This window comes from Protopterus annectens, chromosome 4.part1 (assembly GCF_019279795.1).
Source record: "Protopterus annectens isolate FY-2018-M chromosome 4.part1, PAN1.0, whole genome shotgun sequence".
NCBI lineage: Eukaryota > Metazoa > Chordata > Ceratodontiformes > Protopteridae > Protopterus > Protopterus annectens.
The window spans coordinates 510,271,196-510,284,153 of NC_056734.1; positions in this window are offsets into that span (position 1 = coordinate 510,271,196).

Consider the following 12,958-nt stretch of genomic DNA (forward strand, 5'->3'; position numbering starts at 1 on the left):
TAGTGCTGGAGCAAAAACACAGTTTGGGGATACAACATGATGCTGACCATTGCAGTCCATAAGAAATGATGCCATCAGATACTTTCCAGGGATGTCTACACTTTTCTATTAAATGAGATTTCACTCAAATGAATTTTAAATCAAATGATTCTATCATTAGGTTTCAATCAAATGAACAGCAAAAGTACACTGGTGGAAATAGGTGCTCGACACAATTCTTTAGCTTAAACCAAATTTATTAATCCGCTATACGTCTGAAGACTTCATCAAAAACAAAGAACCACATAATATTGCAGCCATATTTTATCCATCAAATGAACATTCAATCAAATAACATGGGCCCATATATTATACACACACACACACACACACACACACACACACACACACACACACACACACACACACACACACACACACACACACATATTAAGAGTAGGAGCCAAAAAATGAGGACTTGGTAACATCATCTGATATCCAAAGATATTACTCCCTGGTCTTGTTAACTGAGGCAAATGGAGTTGAACCAAACCACACCTCCAAGCTGTTCATGTCCACAGAGTTCCATTGTTAAGCTTGGGGAGGAAGACTAATTTATGGCCACAGTTTTTTTTTTCTGATTAACTTTCTAAATGTGAGCGGTTCTAAATCCTCTCTGGATTGGGAAGGATATTAAGGAACACCATCAACATACAGTGTTGTTATGATATTTTGTCCATTGATATTGTAGCCTTTCATTAGTGGCTGACAAATGACCTCAGCAAGGGGATCAGGGTGCAATGCAAACAAATTGGTGGCTGATGGACATCCTTTACTAGTATCTCAAGTTAAACTAAAAGGCCTAGAAAGTACCAGATGCATTTTGATACTTGCCAGCAAAGCCTGGCAATCCTCAAATATTAATTTCACTAGACTAGGGTAGATTCCATATTTCAGTTAAATCCATCTTAGATATGGTTATTCTATGTAGTCGAATGCTTTTATGACATCAAGGCTGAGCAAAACTACCTACCATCCAGGTTCACATGCATCCCTTAAATTCAAGGAGATTTCAGAATTTTATTGAATGCCTGCCACCCCCCTCCATCCACAAACTAACACTTGTCCAGCCGATCACACCCTGGCATGTAACTTGCAAACCCTTCAGTTAATATAGCGATAATCAACTTATAGTCATGATTTGGCACTGGTATGTCACTGCAGGAGAATGACAGTAATGGGGGATTTCCTTCCTTTGGGATTGAAACAGTTATAGACTCCTTACAGTCATGGATGCAGTTGCCGTGGCCTATGCTTTGTTGAACTTTGTTGAAAAAACTAACCAAAGCCTCCATCCATGTCTTAGCTGTGACCATCCAAACATCTGCAGGGAGTCCATCTAAGCCAGGTTCTTGCCTGGTGTTTCTCATTCAAGGACATTCTATAACTCCTGAATATTAACAGGTGTTATTTGTTCCCCTTCCTCTTGGGGATTACAATCAAGAGAGGTCTAATATATCCAGATACCATTATCAATTGAGCATGCTATTTCACACCCACAACATCACCTCAAACATTACTCACTTCTCCTGCCTTCGCACACATCACTCAATCGTTTACTTTTCCACAAATCATTCACCTCCCTCACCTACCACCTCACACATCCTCCAACACACCACAAGAAGCATAAACTCATGGCCATTTCACACATGCTATCACTATTTCACTTAAAAAACACTAAAACTACCAAAACCCCAATACAAATTTATACCCGTCATCCGCATACTTCTTCTTTGGGGTGCAGTTGATCTAATCCAGGTCACACCTCCATCTTCTGCTTCCTAATAAATGCCCGATGTTACTAACTAAATTGCCCATGTGAATGCCTTTATTTTACAAAAATAACACCTTGCCCTTTTAGCAATCACAGAATCCCTGGTCAGAAACTACAATCCACTATTAACCACCTCTTCCCAAACTAGAATTCGTACTTTAATACAAATCCAGGAACAAGGAACGGATGAGGAGCCATCTTCCTCTATAAATCTAACCCATAACTACAACTTACAGCCCAGGCCAGTGCAATAACAATCACACTTCCAACCTGGCTACTAATCAGTGTATATACCAATAATATATAATTACCAATCAGCATATATATCAATAATATATAATTACTAATCAGTGTATATACCAATGATATATCATTACTAATCAGTGTAAACACTAATAATATATAATTACTAATTAGCATATATACCAATAATATATAATTACTAATCAGTGTATACACCAATAATATATAATTAATTAGCGTATATACCAATAATATATAATTACTAATCATTGTATATACCAATGATATATAATTACTAATCAGCATATATACCAATAATATATAATTACTAATCAGTGTATATACCAATGATATATAATTACTAATCAGTGTATACACCAATAATATATAATTACTAATCAGTGTATATACCAATGATATATAATTACTAATCAGTATATATACCAATGATATATAATTACTAATAGGTGTATATACCAATAATATATAATTACTAATCAGTGTATATACCAATGGTATATAATTACTAATCAGTGTATATACCAATGATATATACTTACTAATCAGTGTATATATCAATGATATATAATTACTAATCAGTATATATACCAATGATATATAATTACTAATCAGTGTATATACCAATAATATATAATCTCTGTACATAGTAGTAGCCTATCACTCTACTCCAGCAACTATAGATAAATACTAAAACTTATTACATAACACTTTGCCAACCACAACAAACATAAATAATCTCCTACTGCTTGGAAACTTCAACTTAAATATGCTTAGCACCATCCATAATGATGTCACTGACCTCCTAACTGATTTCCACCTTGACCACCCAAACCTGAATACTAGCAACTGCTGACTACTAGATCTAGTAATCACTGACTGTCCCTCACTAGTCTCCAACATCACTATCCATCCTCCAAACCTCAATGACAACTACCCAGTTAGCTTTCTACTACACTTCCAACACAAAAAAGTCTCCAAAATTAATATTTTTCAAAGCCAGATCACAATCCGACATTAACAGACTTAAAGCAATCCTTAGCAATCATGATTGATCACCAGTTTTAAATTCCACTGATGTAAATCAAGCGGCAGAATCATTCACTGGTACCCTCAAAAACTACAAGACAGATGCTTCTCCCTACTTTCTAGATTATATAAACAAAACAGAGTGACACAGCTTGGCACACCTAGAAAGCCAACCATACCCATTACAGCAGACAAAAGTTGACCCAACTCAAAAACCTAGCAAAGCAAGCAATAAGCCAGCGCAAATGTCATCTCCTGAAATCAAAACAAAACTCTCAAATCAAAACTCCTAAAAAGTTCAGGGAAGAAGTCTATCAGCTAACAGGTAGTTCAGCCAAGTCAACCCCCCAAAATTCCACACCTAAGTTTATACAATCTGACTTTTTTTACTAAATTTAACAATCTCCCCTCAATATCTACAGTAGTTTATCCCAATCCCTATTCTCTCAGTCCCAAGCCTCATTCCTACATTCTTCATAATTTAAGTACATCAAAAGCAGTGACATTAAACCACTGAACAAATACATATAGACAACCCCCCCCCCAGGATAAGACAGTATCTATCCCTGGTTTATATACTACTGCATGGATTTTATATGTACACCCCTCCAATGTTTATACAACCTATGCCTGACCCAAAAGATTATGCATTCAGTCTGTAAAACTTCCATACTAAACCACTTCCAAAACAAACCATCACATTACCACACAACTTCCATTCTACCCATCTAAGGAAAAATCCTAGAGAAACTCATCTCACCACAACAAACAGAGTGCATCAGCAAATACAATTTTCTTTCACATAAAGAACATGGCTTTTGGTCATGACTTGGCACAATAACAACACTTTATAGATGAAATCCTTATAGGTGTGAACAAAGGCCAATTGACAGACACCAGTTTTATTGACCACTTGAATTTGTGGATAACGAAATTCTCTTAAACTACATACGTGAAATAGGAATTCGCTCAGATACCGTTCTGTGGTTTCTGAACTGTCTGTCCAAGACTTTGCTGTCAAAGGTCAGTCCTCACTCTCTCCTTCAGTTGATCTCAGAAGAAAGTGTCCCACAATGCTCTATTCTTGCTGCTCCTATTCTTCTTCTTTGTCTATAACCTGGCCCTTGACCGCCTGCACATTCCTCTTCTATGTTATGTGAATAACATGCTTCTAATCTGGTCAAATTAGTCCTTCACACTTCAAGCTGATTTCCTGTCCTTTGTATAATATAAAACACTAATATATAACATATCAAAAAAAAGACAAAACAAAGCACTACAAAACTCATTCTCAGTTATAAATATTTGATCATAACAAGACGGTGTTAGAAGACACTAGTATTTTCAGAAACAAAACAGAACATCTCCATACTGCATAAGCTGACTGCAGCTTCAATGGACTGTATGATGTAAAGAATTTCTCATGCTGGGTGTTAATTATACTTACCTTACTGTTAAATTACTGCAGCTTTGTCATACACATTGTATTACATTGACATTCTGCATGTATTCTGTACTTTAATTTTATTGCTGCACTTCTCCCTGGGTGAAACTGAAATTGGTCATTTGTAATTAGTGTTCTACCTTGGTTATCCAATTAAAATAAATAAACATTACACCTCATTTGACCACTCTAATCTATAAAATCTCACATAATAATTCCAAGAGATGTCCATATTTTCCCAGGGATGGCTTGAAAGTACATCAGTAACCTATGGATGAAGTGTACCCACGATCGGATGTTTAGCTGCCCTGGTTTTACTACCTGATGTTTCTGGTAACTTGGTGGGATTTGAACAAACATCCACATTTTCTGTTTACTAGTGGGACTAACCCAGTCAACAAAAGGTAAATAAATAAATTAAATAACTAATTCATCAATTTCATCCTAGTCTTTTTATCCCGCATGGATTGCATATAGGAATCCTTCAGTATTCTCAACTCCCTTTTGCTCTTCCTTAATACTGTTTTCTCCTGTCCCCTAATTCCTCAGCATAAGCTCACTCTTTCTACCCACCCCGTCTTTTACCTTATCACAAATTCAAAAAAAAAAAAAAAAAAAAAAAAAGACATCACCCGTATCTGTCATCTTTTGAGACTACACATTTATTTAAGTTATTTGCATTTGTTTACCAGGAAAGTTCAACTGGGCAAAAGGGTACCTATTTTCAGTAGAGGCTCAGGAGGAAAGTTCTAAAAAACGGGAAAAGATTTTTTTTTTACAGAAAATAAATCACACAACATACAAATAAAATCATAAATCTAATAGCAAACAGCTGAAGAATAGATACGATTATGTTTATAGGAGCAAATCCTGGGGGGGAGTCAGGTATATGCGAAAAATTGTATACGTCTCCCTTCTATACTTAAGTATACACCTAATATGGAGGGCAGTCAAAGTATCTATTTTTGAAGTTAGGCACCCTCAAATTGCAAGCAGGGCTGCACCCTTCTTCCTTGCTCCTTGATAATACCTTGTTCCCAAAATGCATGAATATTGAAATACTCTAATTCTTTTGATGGGTTGCATTCAACCATTAATATTTCATGTAAATAACCTCATGATGAGCAGCAACTAAATTGTTCCTTTTTGTCTTCTTTTCAACATTTCTGACACCTGCTAACTTCCGACCTGTACTTACCCTGTAACCATTCTCCCTGAAGACAATTGTCATTCAGGCTAGCGTGAATGTTACACAATTACCTCTAGAGAAAATTCCTTAACAGAGTGTCAAATTAGTATAAACAATTTTAGTCTATTGTGTTTTGACCCATCTGTTAGACAAAAGATCTGAGAGCATGCAAAATATAAAATACTGAACGATATTCAAAACATTCAACAATGCTTCCAATGAACAAGTAATAGTTGTACATTTCGTGATACACCAGTTTTCAGATATCTCTGTATCTGCACTATGAACCACACCAGCTGCAAAATATTTGTGCTTTAAAATGATGAGTTTAACCCATTACTCCTAGATAGTCCCATTTATTCTCTGTCCCAGCAGTGTTCAGAAAACCATAATGTGCTCACTGTCCTTCGATGAGAACTCCTCTAAATTATTTTCTTCAGGGCTGGACTGTATACTTTTGCACCCAACCATTGCGCTGAAGTCAGAAATGCATTAGTCTTACTTGTTCCATTGCCACACTGGTGCAAACCCCATTAGAAAAAACTCTGAATCATTAAATACTTTTAACATTTGGTATTAAAAATAAGTCACTCTCTTCGGAGTCTACCCTGGACCTTGGACAGAAAAATGTAATGTCCGCCATTATTTTACATTCGCTAAGTAGTGCTTCTGCTGTTTAGCAAGTGTGAAATGTAAAAATATAAAAAATAAAAAAATTAAAAATTAAAAGAAAAACTGTTTATGTCTGTGTGTGTGTTAAGTGTATGCGTGCATGTGAGTGAAAGTGAGATCGATTGAGATGTTATTTTACACTTGCTAAGCAGCGCTTTTGCTGTTTAGTGAGTGTAGAGAAAAAAATGAAACCAGAAAAAGTGTGTGTATGTATGTGTATGAGTGTGTTTGTGCTTCTGTCTGCATGTTTGAGTGAATGTGTACATGAAAGCAGAACAGAGTGTGTGTGTGTGTGTGTGTGTGTGTGTGTGTGTGTGTGTGTGTGTGTGTGTGTGTGTGTGTGTGTGTGTCTGTATTTGAGAGATCAACCACTGGCAGCAGTAGTAGAGGTCTGCATACCTCTAGACCTTTCAGCTAAAAGAATCTGGATAAATAAAATAAAGGGGGGACAAAGGCTCAAAAACAGGAAGAAATTTTAATTAGTCTTCTTATAAAAGTTGCTTAAATAACAATATTTATGTTAGAATGAATTTTCTAAACAAAATGAAAGTCTGAAACTCAAATCTATGTCATTATTTAGTGACATCAGTAAATACTTGGTTATTTTTTTAGTGTTATATTTTGGATGCAAAATGCTTCCTCCAAAACCATTAACATGTACTACAGCAAGTTTGAAACATTAGGCGGAGGAACTATTTTACATCAAAAATATATACACATAAAAAACTATACCCTCCTAGGGGAAGGTATAATGCCTTCCAAGCCCCACCCCCAGCTGGAAGTGGTAACTACACTAAGGCTTACACTAAACCCTGTACAATCACATGTATAAGTGTATAGACACGGCTGTTCTAGAGAGAATCAAAGCCAGAGCACCAAATAAAAAAAAAAAAAGCTGCCCTGGTAGACATCCAGCATCAACAAATGCAAAAAGATGCTGTCTAAGAAAACTAAGGCAAGGCCCTAACAATGGAAAAGTACCCTCCTCAGCCTCAACAGGCAAATAAGACAACATGTCAAATCCTCTAAGGGTAACTTTTAGAAAAACTTAGTAATCATAGCCAAGGATAATCATAAGGCCTTTTACAGCTACGTACATAGCCTAAAAGGTTGGACCCAAGCATGTGCTGAACTAGTGATTAATGGTATCACACACACACACTGATCTTGCAGACATAGCAAACCTGCTAGCGGGCAGATGAGGTGAAAATCTCACTTCCTTATTCCCTCCAAACTTATCACAAATCTTGCCTCCAACTCCCCCCCACCCAATATATCCAAAGAGCAGGTGATTATAGCCTTGTCTTAAGGCAAAATGCACAGCCTGTATGGGACCAGACAGCATCACAGGCTGTCTTCTAAACAGCCTAAAACATGAACTAGCATCACCAATAAGTACCCTTTTCAGTCACAGCCTAACCACTGACTTTGCTCCTGTGGAATGAAGAACAGCAACAGTCATTCCCCTCCACAAAGGTGGCCTAGCAACAGACCCAAGGAATTACAGATCCATAAGTCTGACCAGCCTCATCTGTAAAGCCATGGAACTTATCATAATGGATCTCATAAATAGACAGACAACCTCCAAATCCTAGATCCAACCCATTTTGGCTTTGTCAAGGGCAGATCCTGCCTGTTAAACCTGGTGGATTTCTTTGAAAATGTGACCAGAGCCATTGACAAGGCAGATCTGTGCACACGGCATACCTTGACTTGGCAAAGGCCTTTGACACAATCCCACACTCAGGCATTACCGATAAACTTAGCAAATTGAATGTAAGCACCTTTGTTGTAAGATGGGTTACCAACTGGCTCACAAACCAGTCACACACTATTAAAGTGGGTGCCTCCACATCAACCAGCAGACCTGTCAGCAGTGGGGTGCCATAGGGGTCAGTGCTGGGCCCCTTACTGCTTTGTATGTATTTCTTAGAAGTTCAGGCCAAAACTAAGGGGCTGTGGCTGACCAAGTTTGCATCTGACTGCAAACTCGGTGCAATTACTGAATCCCCAAATGATGTCAGTATACTTCAAAAGGGTCTTATGCAGACCAACGACTGATGGCTTAGTCATGGTCTAAAACTGAATGCAAAAAAATGCATCTTCATTCCCTTTGGTAAAAACAATCTCCCTTTGCACTATCAAATTAAGAGCAATATTCTATGCACCTACAAAGTGGTAAGCGATCTGGGATCTCAAGTAGACTGTGACCTTAACTTTGACCACAATTTGTCTACTGTAGTAAGGAAGGTTTTCTACACAGCACACTTGATTAGCAAATGCATCACTTCTACAGTAATTGGATTTAATCCCTCTCTACTTGTCACTAATCAAGCCCATAATTGAGTATAACGCCCCTTTTGGCATGTACCGTACAAAGCACCTTCAGCATTTGGAGAGACCTCGGAGGTTTCTAACTAAGAAGATCAAGGGACTCCAACATGTGCCGTACACAGACAGACTAAAGTCCCTGTCACTATACTCAGTATTGTATAGACTTTTTAGGTTAGACTTATGCCTGGCTTACAGAGCAATCTCTGACCCAAACCTAATGAATTTGCTGCACATCAGTAAATCAAATGGGACTAGAGCTACCCATTCCAGGGACCCACATATGGCTTGAATAGGACATGCTAGAGGGACAGATTTGTCTCCCAGTGGTTGCCGCATCTTTGGAATAGACTGCCAATTCATGTGAAGCACAGCACCTCTATGGCACTGTTCAAAAGAAACCTGGATGACTGGATGGGGCACCATAAATTCTTACCTGGGATAGCACCAACAATTCTCCTGGACATGGGCAGTCATTACTAAATATAATCCTGGGTATTGGCTAGAGTATCTATGGTATTTCATTGGGATGAAACGACTAGGCTTGAAATGAACTCCGGGTCGATAGTGTAGTAACTATGATCCTATGATAATATAGTACTTAAAAAACAATAAGTAAGTAAAGCACAACAATTTTACAGAGATCCTATTCTCTAAGTGCAATAATGCCATCCAGGGTGTGTGTTACTGTGTAATTAATGCACTTCCAGGGGTACAGAGGTCCTCAGCTGCATATCCCTCAACTGTACAGAGTTTCACAGAATGTCCAGATTTGTGCCTCATATTTGTGGTTCGTTTTTCATAAAATTGTGGTTTTCTGGCAAACTAGTGGCAAATCATTGAAAACTGAAGTTAGAAAATAATGGCAGACAGTTGAGTTTCAGACTTCATACCCTTCAGAAAATTCATTCTAATGTAAAACCTGTTATTGTATCACCTTTCTAAGTTTGTAAGAACAATATTTAAAAAGTATGCCTAATTATGGGCCTTTGTCACACTTTTATTTATTTATTAATGGCTTTGTCCAGATTTCTTGCTCTAAGAGGTTGAGAGGTATGCTCATAATACCCCTGGGCAGGCATTAATTACACACTAATACACCTGTCAGGCATTATTGCTTACATAAAATATGCCAACAGCCCCCTGCCACTCACAGATCCTGCCATTGAACTCTTGCTTCAGTCTTCATTTACTTGCTAAGATCTGATGGCTTCCCTGTTTCTTTGCCACAAATATTTTTCAGTACAAATACTCGAATCTGAAATCACCAAAGAAAAAAACATAAGCCTGGGTCTGTTTGCACTTTCTTTCAACACTGCAAATATTTGCAATGTCACTCAGAAATGTTCCTCACCAGTGAGAGGTAACTACAAATGACTGAAACAATTTATGTGATGTTTTAATAGCATCCTGCACAGTTGTTTTGTGATAAAATTAACACTACTCCACAGCCATGGCAAAGATGGGAACAGATCAATAAACAAATGGCCAGCTGAGTACGACAAAACTTTGCACTGATACCAGCATATCATACCTAAATATTGTATTGTAATTTTCCACCTATCAAACAACTGAAGCAAAATAAACTGAATGTCGATTACTTCCTGTTTTCAGAAATCACCTTATCTCCTTGCTGATCTTACTGATTAAAAATTGAAAATTATGTCTGTCTGACCCTCTCTGTCTGATGGAAACACATACCCATTTGGGTGACTGGCTAATATTGCCTCTTCCATCATTGGTGGTGTAATCTAGTTTGCAGTTTCAGGAGCAATAAATAAAGAAGCCTAAAGCATATTCCTCAGACCCAAATATAGTTGGTATAATACACAGCTATTTTTTATATAGTAGCAGTGGAATAACGAGTGAATGAAAACATTCTGCTCACTAAAGTCACATATATTGCTGGGTTTCCATACTGACCTCAGAATCTGTTCCTTGAGCAAGATTTTGGACAGCCTATTTTCAGCCTTGGTCTGCTGTTGGCAGGGTCACTGACCACATGCAGATGTGAAATGAACACGCAGTGAGCTGGGACAATCTCACTAAATGCCTTCAAATGAACTTCTCACAATTCAGCCCTTCCATTTTCTCTGAGAATCCATTATTATGAATACTGTTCCTCTAAAACCTATCCTCTGCATCTGTCACGCATGTACTGTATCCATGACAGTCTCCAGGCTGGCTACTCACTCCTATAATGCCTTATTCTTATTATCTGGTAAGGATAGGGCACCTGACTGACTAGAAAAGATTCCATCTACCTTTTCATTTTTGGTCACTGTTTTGGTCATGAACCCATCTAGTTTTTCATTAAACCTCTGAATTTCTAACATGATCAGCTCTAGTACAGCCTGAAAATAGTTCTATTTTTGCATTTTGGCTGGTAATTTTCACCATATGAAACTCATGAGTCTGACGTGTGAGCAATGCAATTCTCAGCCATGCTGCCTTCACTTTTAATGTGCATTTTTCTTTTTCTTTGCATTTTGTTCACTTACTAAACTGACTCATCAAAGATAACAGCTTCTACAGAAAATATTTTACAATAAAAATGAGGGGCTACTAGGCTGCCCTGTATGTATGTATGTGTGTGTGTGTGTGTGTGTGTGTGTGTGTGTGTGTGTGTGTGTGTGTGTGTGTGTGTGCGTGCGTTTATGTGTGTGTGTGTGCGTTTATGTGTGTGCGTGCGTGTGCGTGTGTGTGTGCACTCGCGCGTGTGTGTGTCTGTGTGTGTGTGCGTGTGCACACGCACGTGTGTTTGTGTGTGTGTGTGTGTGTGTGTGTCTGTGTGTGTGTGTGCGCGTGAGTCTGTGTGGGCCTACACTTCCACACACTAGTTAATGAGGATTATCCTTGACTCAGTACTACCAAGCCAACATCCCTAGATCTTATACTTTTCATTATGTCCAGGCCACTTACTGGTAGCAGAACAGCAGACCAGGATGACCTGCTCCCAGTATGGGCTAGCCATCATTGGCTGCTGTCCACCATCCTTCCCCTTGATTGTTCCAATGTCTGGGCTGCTAATCAGATTCTGGTTATCTGAACCATACTCAGGGTTTTATCTCTCTATACGATGGAGCCAGTACAAGTACAGTCAGATTTCACTGATGATATCCATGTCAGCAACATCAGGAAATACCTCTCTGAACATGATGTGACATGGTACTGAGCCTTTCAGCACCGTTTTTCTTGACAATAGTTGGAAAGGATAAGAAGCACTTCAACAATAATCTAATGGATACAACTTGATCCATGCAAGGCATTGGTGAAGGCAAAATCAAAAATCTTTTAGAGAGCAAAATATCCATTTTTAACATGTTAACAACTTCAGACAACGTCTTATAGATACAGGAAAAAAACTCATCAGTGAGTCAGGACTTCCCTACAACTAAGCCGTGAATATGCCAGCTGTGTGACACCAGTGCAACAAAGCCCCTTAGATAACCTAAGACTGATTAGTAATCCAGGAGCAGCTGGTGACAAAGAGTGGGAGTGAGTGGCAGGTACACAGTTACCCATCTTGGGGGAGATGGTCCTTCTGCTGCAGTGTTGATAGCTATTGAAATATAGTTGGCTGACATGCATTGCTATGGGTCAGGGTATATGAGTGGTTACTGAAAAATCATTGCATGGTAACCTTCACTGGCATATGTATGAGAGCATGCACATGGGGGGGGGGGCTTTGTAGGCCTTTGTAATGATGCAAGTGCACACATCAGATGCTGGGAATGGGATTTGGATCCTGCAGCAAAATCCTCCTCACCAGAATGTACTAATTTCTGATAGCTGGAGCTGCCAAGTGGTTACCTGACCTAAGGTCATTTAGCATCCATCTTTAAATGTGGACAAACCCTGTCTAGGAGACTGAAGTCAAACCCTCAGGCTACTTGGATGAGGGAAGCATGGCTTTACTGGAATGACAGAATGGTGGAGATGAAAAATCAGATCACCCACCACACTTCCTGATTTCCTGAATGAAGGCCCCTCAGCTGTGACAGCTCTTGCTTCAACATCCAGCCACACAAGATGGATTTGCCATAAGGCTGATAACCACTGGAAAGAGGGGGACTGTGCATTGAGCGATGTGGGGTGCAAATGGATGAGATTCAATGGGAATAAGTAGGTATAGAGTTTAGGGAGGGTTGATAGTTGGCAGACATATGTGGCAAAAAGCACCCAGAAAAAAATTGAACACTTTATGACTTTTCCTAAA